Source organism: Strix uralensis, chromosome 16 (genome assembly GCF_047716275.1).
Source record: "Strix uralensis isolate ZFMK-TIS-50842 chromosome 16, bStrUra1, whole genome shotgun sequence".
Taxonomy (NCBI): Eukaryota; Metazoa; Chordata; class Aves; order Strigiformes; family Strigidae; genus Strix; species Strix uralensis.
This window is the reverse complement of record NC_133987.1, coordinates 20,929,657-20,942,772: the sequence shown is the minus strand read 5'-3', so window position 1 is coordinate 20,942,772 and position 13,116 is coordinate 20,929,657. Positions and strand designations below refer to the sequence as shown.

Here is a 13,116-nt window from a genome sequence, read left to right as displayed (position 1 = left end):
TGGGAGGCAATGCAGGCCAGACTTGATTACTAATTACCTGCATTCTGAACTTACACTATTTGATACTTGAATTCATCTGTTTTTAAAACTGTGATTAGACTTTGCGGATATCACACTGATAGGCGGGTGCCAGGCTGGGAAGCAGCTCCCCTCCCAAGGAGAGTTTCGGTGAGGCGGTGGTTCCGGCAGAAGCACGCTGCTGCGACTGCAGGGTGTTCTAAGAGGCAGCCCTCGGGCCTGACGGGCCTGGGGCTTGAGAAATTCTGGGTTTGCTTAACCTCCTTCCTAGTGCTTGCTGATCTTTATTGCTGTATTGCAGAGTGAAATGCCTGATTCAGTTCTAGATTAATTTGGTCTCTCCTTCACGGCGTAGATTTACCAGGGATCTCTGCTGGGGAAATCAAATGGAGTGCCTGACGGGCGATAAAGACATCGGGGAACTCTTTGTGTCATCCTGCTGAAGCATGTTAGGTCTTGTCACCAGCTAAAGATCAAGATGCTGCATTGAGCTCATTTGTTTCGGCAGTGAAACAGGAATATGTGAACATAGCCGAGACCTCTTCATGGTGCTGGGCTAGCGCCACAGCGAGCAACCCCACAGACGAGAGCGGAGCTGGTATGATTTACACCAGCTGTGAATCTAGTTCCCTGCACTCACTTTTTTTGTGCTCTGCACACTGGTAAAATGAGCAGTTGAGCATTTGCTGGGGAGTATGTCAAACTTGCTAATTTTTCTCAGTCTTGGATCAAGAGAGCAGCAGTACTGCCTAGAAGCTGGAACTGGAGAGTTCAATAATTTTGCCACCAGAACGCCATTAACTGGAAAGGGGATAAAGTGATCCGTAACGCAAGCTCTTGTCATGTCTGTCTGCTGTGCTGTCAGTTTGTCAGGCACGGACATGAGGCAGTGTTCATACAGGAACAGGTTACACTTGTCTCTCCCTGGTTTGTGCCCCTGGGATGAAATGATGCTGCAGCATGGCTGGACTAACTGTGACACTGGCAATCTTTCTAGTTTGGTAGATTAAAGAGGAAAGGAAGGGCATGTACAGAGATCATCTTAAAAGCAGTTGAGAAGGGGGAGATGAATACTGGGACACCCCAGAGTGTCCACTGGGGTCTTCAGGAGCTGTGCAGAGCTCTGCCTTCGGAGGCCAACAAGAATTTCTGCCTGCCAGGGAAGAGGTTTTCCTCGGTCAGGACCTGCATAGTGTTCTGGTTCTACTTCTCTGCATGGATTCACATTTTATTCCAGGTAGTCAACTACATCCAGTGTCCTCGGGAGCAATTTTTGTAGCCTGTTTGCACGGCAGGGCTCAGCTCCTGAGTTACCAGCATCTGCCTAAGTCACCAGGGGCCTGGGGAGGAGAGGTTCTGGCGCCAGTAGAGCAGGTCAGGACCACACGAGCAGGGCAATCCTAGGCACCTCCTGGGAGGCAGAGGCAGGAAAGGCCGTGGCTCTGATCATAATGGCCAAGGAGGGCTGGGAGGCAAGATGAGACCGTCCAGCCCAGTGAACAGTGAATGTCTTTGCTGTGTGTAATTGGCTTGTGGCTCCGAAGAGCCTCTCTTCTTCCCTAACTGCTGATGCTTCTGTCTGCCCTCGACTCCTGATCCTTGCATCTGCCCTTGCTGGCCCTCTGCTTTTGTTCTCTTTTTCAGCTAATCACTCTCTGTCTTCTGTCTCTTGATCCTGCCATGTAAAACACTGACTGTACGTAATAAAATCAATGAAATTCCTACTCAGACATGACATACCAGACCAACCAGTGGAGTCTGAGCAAGGCAAAACCAGCCTATAATTAACACCTCTTAGGGAAGTGCAGCAAGGTTGTCACTGCATGGGGGCACAGGGACATGCCCTGTCCAGACCCCCTGGCTCCCTGGTGCTTGGCTTGCAGGAGCCCGAGTTTTGTTGGTTGCACGTCCTTCTCTGTAAGGAGATGCAGGGTGACAGCTTTAGCTTGGTGGCAGCTGCCTGTTTTAAGACAGAGTACACTGCTGGCTGCTTCCAGGTGTCCCTGGGAGGAGGCTGAGTTTAGCAGCTTAAGCCATCCACTTTTCAGAATCAAACTAATCTTGTCCTGTGTGCTCCAAGCAGACTCCTCCCAGTGCATTCAGACCCATGCGACTTTTTAGGCTGAAGACCTTGGTCTATTTTCTGTCGTTATTTTCTAATAAGTTTTTCTGTAGATGCAGCATTATACTAAGATAATTAAAGTAAATATTGGTTCTTGATACAGAAATGAGTCTTTGCATACCAAAATTATTTTGGTACTAAAGCTTTGAGAATTTGTTAACCATTAACATTCATGTGCAATCAAAACATATCTTTTTTCCTACTAGTTAGATGTTCAGAGTTGTTAAATTTGACTTTCCAGCAATGGTTGCCAGTAGCATAATTGAACAGTTGACTAAATATATTAATGCAGTTTGCTTTGGTGTAATTAGAGACCTATAAAGTACATTTTAGCAAGTTGAAAGTGTTAATACAGGCCCACACATTTTCAACTCTGTAGCATTACTTAGGCTGTTGGAGCGTGGAGACCAGGACTAAACCTCACAGTGCTCTTAGAACAAACCAAGGAATCACACCTGGTTTGTGGGGGTTGGTGGGGCAAACTGTGCTTTAACATTGCAGTTAAAGTCCTGGATGCTTTCAGCTGCGCAGGCTCCAACCACTTTGTAATCCACGTTGGAGAACCATTGATGGGTTCAGAAGATGAACCCACCCGTGGGCCTGGCCTGTGGTTGGTGTCAGCCCTGCGCGGTCGCTGAGCGCAGAGCTGGCTGAGGTTGTGCCTGGCTGGGGCAGGGGTGTGGGGCCAGTCTTGCATCAGAAGTAATCAGGCAGTGAGGTGCATGATCCCCCTGCAGCCTCTCCTGTCCCCAGGGTGGGGTAGTGCCGTGCGAGCCGTGGTGTCCCCCTGAAGCCTGGTATTTGCTTTACGTTGCAGTCCCTCTGCAAGAACAGATGAGCTCCAGATATATTCTAATGATAAGCCTACGTTCAGGCTACTGCAGAAAATAAAACCACAGGAACTGTGAACATTGTTAGTTTTCCTTATCTCGTAGAGACGTTCACGCTTGGAAGCAGCTTTCTGCTCTGTGTGGCACTGGGCTGACAAACTGTCCTGAACTCCTCTGCTGCTGGTGCCTCACAGTCTTTTGGGACTCCCAACTTCCTTCCTCTGCCTCCTGCACCAGAAAGATTCTCCAGGGTCTGTTTCCTCTGTTGTAATCCAGTGGCTGCTTCTGTCTCTCCACTGGTCCCCAGCTCATCACAGGCTGCTGCCATTGGCCGTTTTAGCTTTTGTTGTTGCAAAGATGGTCCTCAAAAAGCTGAAAAAGCAGCCAAAGAGTAAGAAGAGTTTCCAGGAGAACAGAAATGAACTTTTTGGTGAGATTCATGAGAAACCTTGACTCCACTGCAGCATATCAAAGCCAGGTCAAGGCATCTTCTAGACTTTACAAACATAACCTTTGTTCCTCTGAGGCTAAACCCACACCCAAAATTTATGGACAAAGTAGCAAACTTCTCTGGGGATTTTCACTTTCTCCCCATGCCCATGTTCCTGTGCATCCCTGCAGGACAGGCAGTTCTGGTTAATGTCAGTGTGTGAAAGCAGCCAGACCAAGAGAGATGCTGTTTGATTCACACTGCTTTGCAGCCCTTGTGAAAAACACTCATGACAGCGCCCCAATTAATAATCCATCCAGCCCCAGGTTTTGTGACAGGGAGGTGGAGAGCTCTGGGGAACTCCCAGCTGTTCTGCTTAGCCAGGTCTGGAAACCAGGGTTTGAATGAACATCAGGCTCCTGAGTGCTGGTGACACGCTGCACAGATAAAATCACTTGGAGCCCTAGGTGCAGGCGTTGCCTGAAACGTGCCATATGGCTGAGTTCAGGGTCGAGCATCAAGAGCAGATTGTCAGAATGTGGCATCTGGAGGCCCCGGGGCTCAATTTCCTGGAGCTGTTCTCCGTGCACACACTGCTGATATCACTGTCCTGCTCCCTGAGCCCTGCCTTCGTCATAGTCGGTGCTTCCCTGCAAGTATGGGATGTCCTCTCACACGGTTTCAGAGCTTTACCAACTGGAAATTTCCAGCCTTGGTGTGGACTGGTCGCCTCCCTCTTCTGTTAGCTGTAGACTTACAAAGAGACGTTCATATTTTAAATATGGTGCAATGACATCAATAGTAATAATTATTGCACGCATCAAAGCTTTGGAGATTAGCCATGGATCATGCATCTAAATGGCAAATGGTTATAATAGCTTCATACGTGAAACATCAAAGTCTGAGGAAACATTGCTCTGTTATAAAAAATACATCAGAATGATCATTCCACTCCAAGCAAAGTGCAGAACTGTAGACGTGCATGGAACAAATGCAACACATTTCATACTCATTTGGGTGTTTCAAGTATGGGAGAAATTGATTCCACAGCTCCAATTACCAATCCACATCAAGTGAAGACTGTATTGAAATTATGAGATTTCACACAATATTAGACTTAAGTTGACTCCTCCTTGTGAAAATGTATTTATAATTAGGGCCTAGAAAAGCAAGAAGCAGTATTTGGCATTTTAATTTTTTATGTGCTCCCTGGCAGAGAGAGAAGTGGCTGAGATTGCATAAAATTCTTAAAACCACGATGTTTCAAGTATCCTTTTGCTGAATTGAAATGGTGTTCTTGTAGATTAAAGGAACTGCACTGTTGTTTTCTTTGTTAGGAGAAAAGTATTCCAAACTGAGAAAAGCACAGGCTCTCTCTACTGAGCCTGGGGACAGCTACTGGAATAAGAAAATGCAAAGCAGTCACTAGAACAACAGAACCTCTGAACTCAGCAACTGAAATTCCCAATTACAGACGTGCTGCTGTTTCTCCTCCCTCACCACAGCTCTTTAGCTTGATCACTCCCGCAGCCCTGGTGGGACGAACGGTGTGAAGGATGCGATGCCACACACGCTCCGACAGCCAAATCAAAGGCCCAGCCAAGCCTGTGCCTCAGCTCTGAGTCTGGAGGAAATGAGAGACCCTCATTAAAGTTTCAGAAAAACCTAACCGGTATGAGGACAGCATTCAGAAATGTATTTGGGGAAAACAAATATTGTTTTAACTCTATTAATAATTGATGCGTTGCCAGCAGAGATCCTCATAGCATTAAGGCAATTGAAAATTAAAGGCACAAAGACACTACTTTAAGAAAACATCTTGATAAATAATTAATATGGCATAGGCCTACTGGAATCTGAAGAGTGTAGGTTTTAACTTGTCTTGTCAAACCTATGCTTTCTAATACCACAGTTTCTTCCAGAATAAGAGCGTGGTCATTTTCATTTTATATCCACAAAAGCTGTAGTTGTTTATGCTGCTCAGCTGGAATCGTTTCCTGACTTCTCTGTCAGTTCTTTGTGCTGAGCCCCCGGGATCCTAAGTAGCCCACACCCAAAGATCATGGCCTTCTTAAATCAAGAGGGAAAAAAGATTGATGATTATTTCAAAAACAGAAGAGAATATGTCTGTTTCAGAGAAACTACTGCTTGTCAAACTGGATCAGAAGAAGAAACCCTGGCAATGCCTGTTTGGCAATGTGTTGTATAAATAGCTGGGAGAGGTGTCTTGGGATGTGTAACACCCAGGAACAGCTACTGCTTTAGTCTGTGTGTCTCCAGAGAGATGTATTTCAATGGTGAGGCCAATCGTGGGGACCACACTGAATAATTCAGTGGCTGGCACTTCTGTGCATTCTATCTGCTGGGGATCTTAAGGACAAGAAATAGTGCAAGCCAGCAGTCCACAGGATACAAGCCCATCAGTATGACTGAAGAAAGGCTGGACATAGAATGTGCTGGAGGAAGTAAATACAGAATTTCTGCATTTCCCTCCAGAGCAGCTCTCTGCCACTGCTGTGAGCAGAAGCACTGTTCAGAGACACGGCTGAAGAGTTTGGCTGCTGCACGGTTCCTGACACGGGGAGACACCGTAGTTTCAAGACAGAATACTGAGCACCGTGTTAACTAACAGGGCTTCTGCCATCTCTGAAAACCTGTGTGTGGATGAAGGGTGTATGAGCTCTTTAAAGTCCTGATTTATTCCAGTCCAATCCTATCTTTTAGGTTATTATAATGAAGCGGCTAGTAAGTCAGGCATAATTGCTGGCAGGCATTCGAATTTAAGAAACTGCACAAAAGCACCCACAGCACTGTATTTATCATTCTATCCCTTTAAATAAAGCAGAAGTGAATGCTGCTTCTTCATTACAGATATCTCAGTGCTTTACATGTGGAAGGTTTGTTGATTGATGGAATTCATAAACACCCTTTATTTACTACAGCAAAGTTAATAATTAAGCAGAAAAGAGAATATCTGTGAATGCTGTTATAAAAATAATTCTTGCCAAAGTTCCAAGCAAAAAGCCAATGTAAATTAGTGATTGAGAACATAAGGGTGATCCACTAGAGCTATAAAGGGAAGTTCATTTTTTCCATTCTGGGTAAAGTAAATACAGTGGCCAGACACTGGTGAGTGCAGAGTAACCCCGACTGCAGCTGAGCACATTCTGTCCCCGTGCTGCCCCTTTCGCCGTCCCCTGTCCGTGGGCCGTGTTCATCGCCTCTGCCCCATGCTGAGCCAGAGCTCCCCGTTCCCGCTTGCTGTGGTGACCAGCGGCAGCAAGGTCAGGCCCTTGCTGAAACTGGGATGTAAAGCGTGTGGGCTGGCACCCACTGGGAAGGTTGGGCCTGATGTGCCAGAGAAAGGGGTGTGGAGAATCTCCTCTTGCCCACAGCCCAAAGAAGTGGATTCCCTTGAAGAAGAATCCTTTGGTTTCAGTGCCGCCGTTTCCTCCTGACCGCGCTGCCGTTCCTCTCTCCAGTCTGGCTGCCCCAGCCCCTCCCGGGGCTCCGCCGGGAACATGGGCAGCACAGTGCTTGGGACATGGTGGTGGGGAGGCTGCTGGGCAGAGCCACGCACGGCAGGCGGCGGCGGGCGGGATGGTGTCGGGGGACTGCGACGTGGGCACCTCGGGAGCTCGCGTGTCTGAGCACCCTGAGGCCAGAGCTGCTGCCCACAGGGAGAGGATGTCTGTGTGTGCCCCTTCCCCTGGGCACCTCTCCCCATCCCCATCCCCATCCCGCGGCTGCCACCGCTCCCTGTTCCTCGTGTGTCCTTGCCTATGGCTCCATCCTGCCTCCAGGCCTGCCCTGCTCTGTGCCCTCTGCCCTGCCTTCCTCTCCCTGCTCCTGCCCGGCGCTGCCTGCCTGCTGCCCGGCATTGCTCCTGCAGGCTCCCTCCCTCTCGCTGCTTCGCTCTCCTGGCGTAGCAGCCTTCTGTCCATCCTGCTGCGGGCTGGCAGGGCGAGCTTCCCACCTGCCAGACAGCCCTGGTGTTATTTAAAGATGCTAACTCCGGGAGCCTTGTCCCTGTCAGGCAAAGCTGAGAGTCTGTCTGATTTAACAAAGCAGGGAAACAAGCCAGTCAGAGTTACCTCGATCTGGAGCATATTCTAGGAGTGATTAGCTGCCTAAACTTACACTGTAATTATCTGTGCTGAGTGGCTTCCGCACATCATCGCCCATTTTTCTGAGTGTTTTTATTTAAGTTGATAATGGAAAACGAATAAAGCCTTAGTTCCACTCTGATTTTGACACTTGTGCCAGAAAATATCTGAAGATGAAATTTTTGTGTTCACAATAGTTAGATTAATATTTAATTTGCTGGCATCCAGCAAGCTGATTAGTTTTCCTCTGATATGGCTCAACTTTGTAATTACAGGAACTAGCTCCTCCTGGTTTGTGCCTGGGGTAAAAGCCTCAGAGACCATCCTGACATCGCTGTGGCCATGATTTCACTGGGCTGACGCACTGCGAGGTTATCATCATCTGAAATCTCGGCTCCTGGAAAGAGGTACAGACTGCGACCTGTTCCATGTCTTTGGGGATGGGGAAGATCTGTCTGTGCTTGCAGTTAAACTGGAGGGAAGGAGAGTGGGAACAAGATGGAGCTGTGTAAGGTCTCGAGGGAGGGAAGCCTTGGTGACACAGCCCGTGGGGTGCTGCAGGCGGAGGGCAGATCCTGCAGCGCTGTGGCCTTGACACCGGGGATGGGCAGAGCCAGCCGGGACACAGGGGACCCCCCTTGGTATCCTGGGCTGAGGCTGGGGAGCGCTGCAGGCAGGTGCTGCCGGTGAGAAGCCCCTGGATGAGCCCCAGGACCACCGTGGAGCCAGTCTGAGGGGAGCTCAGTGTGGCAGGGGTGTGGCTGGCTGGGGGCCTCTCTTTTGCCACAGCCAGTAGCGGATGCTTGTGAAAAGCCGGAGCAGACAGGGTGTGGATTACACAATTATTTGCCTGCAGTGCTCAGAGATCCTGCTGAGAGTTCTGCTGGAGCAGTGGTTGTACCAGACCATCGCACTGAACTGTGGAGCTGCGCTCCAGGAGTGGCTCTGAAGCCTCTTGAAGCCCATGGGTACACCCGGCTCCACACCATTCTGGGCAAAGAGCCACATTCGTTCCTGGGGCCATACTGCCCTTCCTCGTTCAGCCTGGTATTGAACAATTTCACTGGCACCTCGTGGTTCCTGCATTGTGAAAACAGGGGGTAGTGCACATTTGGTGTGCTGCGGTGATCCCTCCTGCTTAGGAACAGTCCCACCTTCCTGACAGCATTTGTAGCGAGTCATCTGCCTGAGTTTTGCCGGACCCTCCTGAGGTGGGCAGAGGGCTCTGCAGGCTCCTGGGGAGGCAGAAGCAACACACAAACTCTCATCCTTGGTTCCCACCACCATGTTCCCAGTGCTTCCTTCACAAATGGGACTACCACCTGTGGCTCGGTCGTCCCAGTGATTAAACCTTCCCTATTTGCTCAGAGAGCAACTGTGGCTCAGAATCAAATTCAGCTTTAGAATTAACCCATCTGTAATGTCCATTAAGTCTGGAGTCCCCTGACCAGCCATGCAAAGTAACATCTCGTCTTAGTGCCATATTCATCTTGCACTGTCAGTTTTACCCAACTCCTAAGCACTCAGTAATAGCAAGACTGTCAGGGTGTTAGTTATTCATTAGTTTTCACTCACTTGAAGAATATATCGTTGTCATAATATGGCACATTGCACGGGGAACAAACTCCCCGTGCAGACAGGGATTAGGGCCATTTTTCAAATGCTGCTGACTGTTAATTTGTACATTGTTTGAAGGGAACAGGTCTTGTTAGAACTCCATTTTGAACATTACTTTGACAGAGCATGGGCAGTTTTTGCACCCTCTTGGCTAGCTAGGGGACACATGGGTGCTGGGGACAGGGATGCAGAGCACTAACCCCTGTGGCAGTGTGTGCCCACTGCCACATACACAGCTCTCGTTTGTGCACCCAAAGCTAATCGGGTGAACCCCATCAAAACCCACTTGTTAGCAGCTGCTGGCTGCTCAGCCTCCATCCCTCACCACTGTCCTCCAGAACTGACTGCCAAAACGTGATCAGTGAGAAGTTCAGATATTTTGTTTAGCTGCAGTGCAATCCTGGTGGGGTGAGAAGAGCACCAGGGTAGTGCCACAATGAACCCAGCATGGGTACTAGCCAGTCCATGGGCAGCTGGTCTGCTCAGGAGAGGGGTGGGAGGTGAGAGGGTAAGTCTGGTAAAACTGGGAAGGAAAAGCTGATCTTATGTGGAAAAGGTGAAGATGTCACCATTCTGGAGGCTGCTGTGGAGGGAACATGTCTGTGGTGGGAAGGGGAGACCATTTCATGGCAGCTATAAGGTTACTGTTGTGTCCTTGCCCCTGAGGAGTGCTGGGACAAGGACATTCTGCAGTGATGTTCTTACTGAGACTTGGCGCAGCTCATTTCATGTGCAAAGGGCAAAGTGGGAGGTGTGCTGTGCCTGTGCAGAGCTGCCTTCCTGGGGAGCTCAGGGAAGGCAGGTCAGGCAGCACCCTCAGGGCTGACACCTCGCGTCTCCTCAGGCCAGAGGACGGTTGGGTTCAGGGGCAGCTTAATAATGGAAAGGGGAATTGATTAACATTCAGAACGGCTCCGTTACTGAGCAGTTAGAGCAGATCTTCTCTGTATTAAAGCTGTATCATCTGGGGAGAGGGGAAGGAGTGAGGCTGTATGTCTGAGCCAGGGCACTTGCTATTCTCAGCTCTTCCGAGTGACTTTTCATCATCTGAACAGCGGCCCCCAGAGAGCTCTGGCAGGGAGGGGTGGCAAGTACGGTAGCGCTCACAGCTCAGCCACCAGCTCCCACAAGCTGAGTGTCCTCTTTGCTTCTAGACCAAAGCAGCCGGTGGAACAGCCGCTGCTGGTGGGGCGTTCTGAGCTGCGATGTGTCTCTGGACTTCCTTCACAAAAGGCAGAAAAATAAAAAAGCAAAGTCCCTCAGGGGCAAATAGATCAAACCAGTAACCTCTGCTGCAGCTCGTAGCCTGCTTAAGCACAGGTCTGGACTAGAACATCTGTCGCAACCGTTCAGTGACCCATGCTCTTCCCAGATTCATATGAACTGGAAAAAGCAAGCTGTCTGCCCGTGTGCCCTGAAGTACTGATACCTGTCAATTCCCCCATGCTTCGAAAGCCCTAGGACTGAACTACTGGATATGTAGAGAGGAGAGCAAATAAAGCCGACCATGATAGTCCGTTTCATCTAGATAACAATCTGATAAGGCCTGGTTTATTACCTTTATATCTTAGAGGCAAGCAAGCCTCGTGGGGTCTCACCTTCATCCCAGTCATAAAGTACATTGAGGCAGAAGGAGAGTTTGGGAAAGGAGAGGCAGAAATGCTGCTTGCCTGGGAGGTCTCTGAGTGCCTCCTTCCCAAGCGCTGCTGGGCTGGGCAGTCAGCGGGCACTGGGGCTGTCGCTCCATCCCGGCTCTCGCACGCTGCCTTGGGCATGGCTGCAGCCCTGCGGCCGCGGCCCCGGGCGCAGCATCGCCAGCAGTGGGGCCGGGGGCTGCCCGGGGCGGCTGCAGCGCTCACCCTTGTTCGCCTTTGCAGCATCTGGCCTTCCTTCTTCGGACAATTGCCGTAGTAGGACAGCCCAGGCTGAAACCACGTTATCAATGACAAGAACAGTATGAATATCACCTGTGAACTGGGGATAAATAATAAGGCAAGACAAACACAAGGCACGCAGAGGGTAATTAAACTACAATACCTAGGGATGTTTCTAAATGAAAAAAATAATCTTCACACTGAAATTGCAAAATGATGCATCTCAGTGTATTAATCCTGCCCAAGTCAGCAGTGCCTAAAGAGCTGCTGACTTCATCTGCTGGCTTCAGGGAGTGTGATGGGGGAGCAGAGCAACAGAACTCGGGTCTCCCCGTTCGGCGTGGCTGGGTCTGTGGGCCGCGGGCCGAGGGAGCCGCCGCGTGCCCGTGCCTGCCCTGCTGCAGCTCCCGTGTCGGGCCCTGCCGACAGCCCGTGGCTGAGCTCCCTGCGGGTGGGAAGGGAGCAGGCGGGTGCAGGATTTCCCCAGCAAAGCTCCTGCTCTTTCAGGCAGCTGCTGCGCTGTGGCTGCCATTTCGTCAGATTGTTCCGCCGTGTTTTGAAGCAGGGGAAGAAACTGGAGCCGACGCGGATCAAAATCTTGGCGGTGTCCAGCACCTTTCATGGGGAACTTGGAGCAAAATCACAGAAATCTTCCAGGAGATTGGTTCATTTTTAATGATCTAGGATTATAGTTTGTCTGTTTAATTCAACCTGATTGACATAATACCTTTCATTTGGACTTATTACCAGCAGAGCAGTTAGTCAGTTGGAAGCAGACCTAGGGCAGGGCATTTTGTCATTATTTTAAATTTTCTCTATCTGACAAAATTGAAGGCCTTGAAAAGACTAGAGCCATTGTAAAGGATAGAGCATCAGAGAATAGGTCACACAGTGTATTAAAGAATGAAAATTGATTCATTCTTTCCTCTGTTGAATAAGCAGCTGTACTTTGGTCCCTGTGATCCATGAAATAAGCTGTCAGAGAAATAGGAAATGTGCCACATTTGAACTTCACTCATTGATTCCGTTCTGATCTGAGGTGCAGTATTAAAATGCATTACGGTGGGTGCAGAATCTGCAGCAGTGACAGCAGCTAGGCCTAGCTTGCTAGTCAGTTGCCTGGGCTATTTATTATTAAATTAATCAGTGCTTTACAGTGCTGGGACTCATTTACTTAGGTCATCTGGTCACAGCCAGCTAACAGGAGGAATTTCACAAAAGTGACATTTGTTAGTTTTAAATAAAATCAAAGGCTACAGAGGAGGCGCAGGAGGAGTGGTTCTAACAAGATCTATTGGCCCTTTTATCTGGAGAAACAGTTTTCAGGCAATTCGGAGATTCTGACAGTAATCAATGTAGGAAGGGGTAGCAGAGACTTCTAGAATACGCGATTACTAGCTGGAGCACGTTCGGCAAATTAATGCCTGCAACTCTAATAGACTGCTTAGCTGCAAAATTAAATGGAGGACATTCCCATTCTTGCATAAAAACCATACCCAGTTTCATTTTTTATAACAGAACACACCTTCCTTTATGCACCTTTTCCCAAGTAAAAGAATTAACCTTGTTGTGCTGTCCTTAAGTAGCACACAGAGGACTGCCTGCAACTAGTACTTGCTGGGGTAAGTCTGTTTTACCCATATTGAAGTATCTTTTGCTTCTTTTGTGAGTTCTTACAAGGATTTATTAAATAAAACATCATTTTTGCTGCCTTTGCTTTCTTTGCCTCAAAATTGTGATTCATAAAGATGGATTTTTATAATTAAGGTAGAAATGAGAAATAACCCCCTATATATAATTTAAAATGTTGAAATTATAGACACTATCTAACTTCTGCTTTAAATCACAGGAACAAACTGTTCCCCATTAGCAGCCCTAATTAAATCCATTTTTCTATGAGTCTTTGGCAAATTCCATTTTAGTAAAGCTGTATTAAGCTCTCTTTTATTTCTTCTTGCTTTGCAGAATTCTCTGTTTGAGATGAGTAATAGGTTGAATATGGTATGTGATGGCACTGTAGACTCCACAGATATAACATGGACAAATATCTCGTCTGGAAGGGCCGGCATAAGGCCGCTGCTGAGGACTGAGCAGCATCCCAGCTACTGGGCAGGTAGGA

The 13,116-nt window shown here is 48.6% G+C and overlaps 1 long non-coding RNA gene across 8 annotated transcripts in view; it reads left to right on the top strand.

The window, feature by feature from the left end:
- The window catches only part of LOC141950855 (uncharacterized), a 172,369-nt gene that overhangs the window by 19,903 nt on the left and 139,350 nt on the right, over positions 1-13,116 (top strand). For 4 of the 8 annotated variants that reach the window (XR_012631190.1, XR_012631186.1, XR_012631188.1 and 1 more), the window contains exons 2-3: positions 7,782-7,913; positions 12,963-13,110. This is a non-coding gene — a long non-coding RNA (uncharacterized LOC141950855). The remainder of the gene's footprint in view (positions 1-7,781; positions 7,914-12,962; positions 13,111-13,116) is intronic. The other 4 variants (XR_012631191.1, XR_012631193.1, XR_012631189.1 and 1 more) reach the window with 1 other exon arrangement.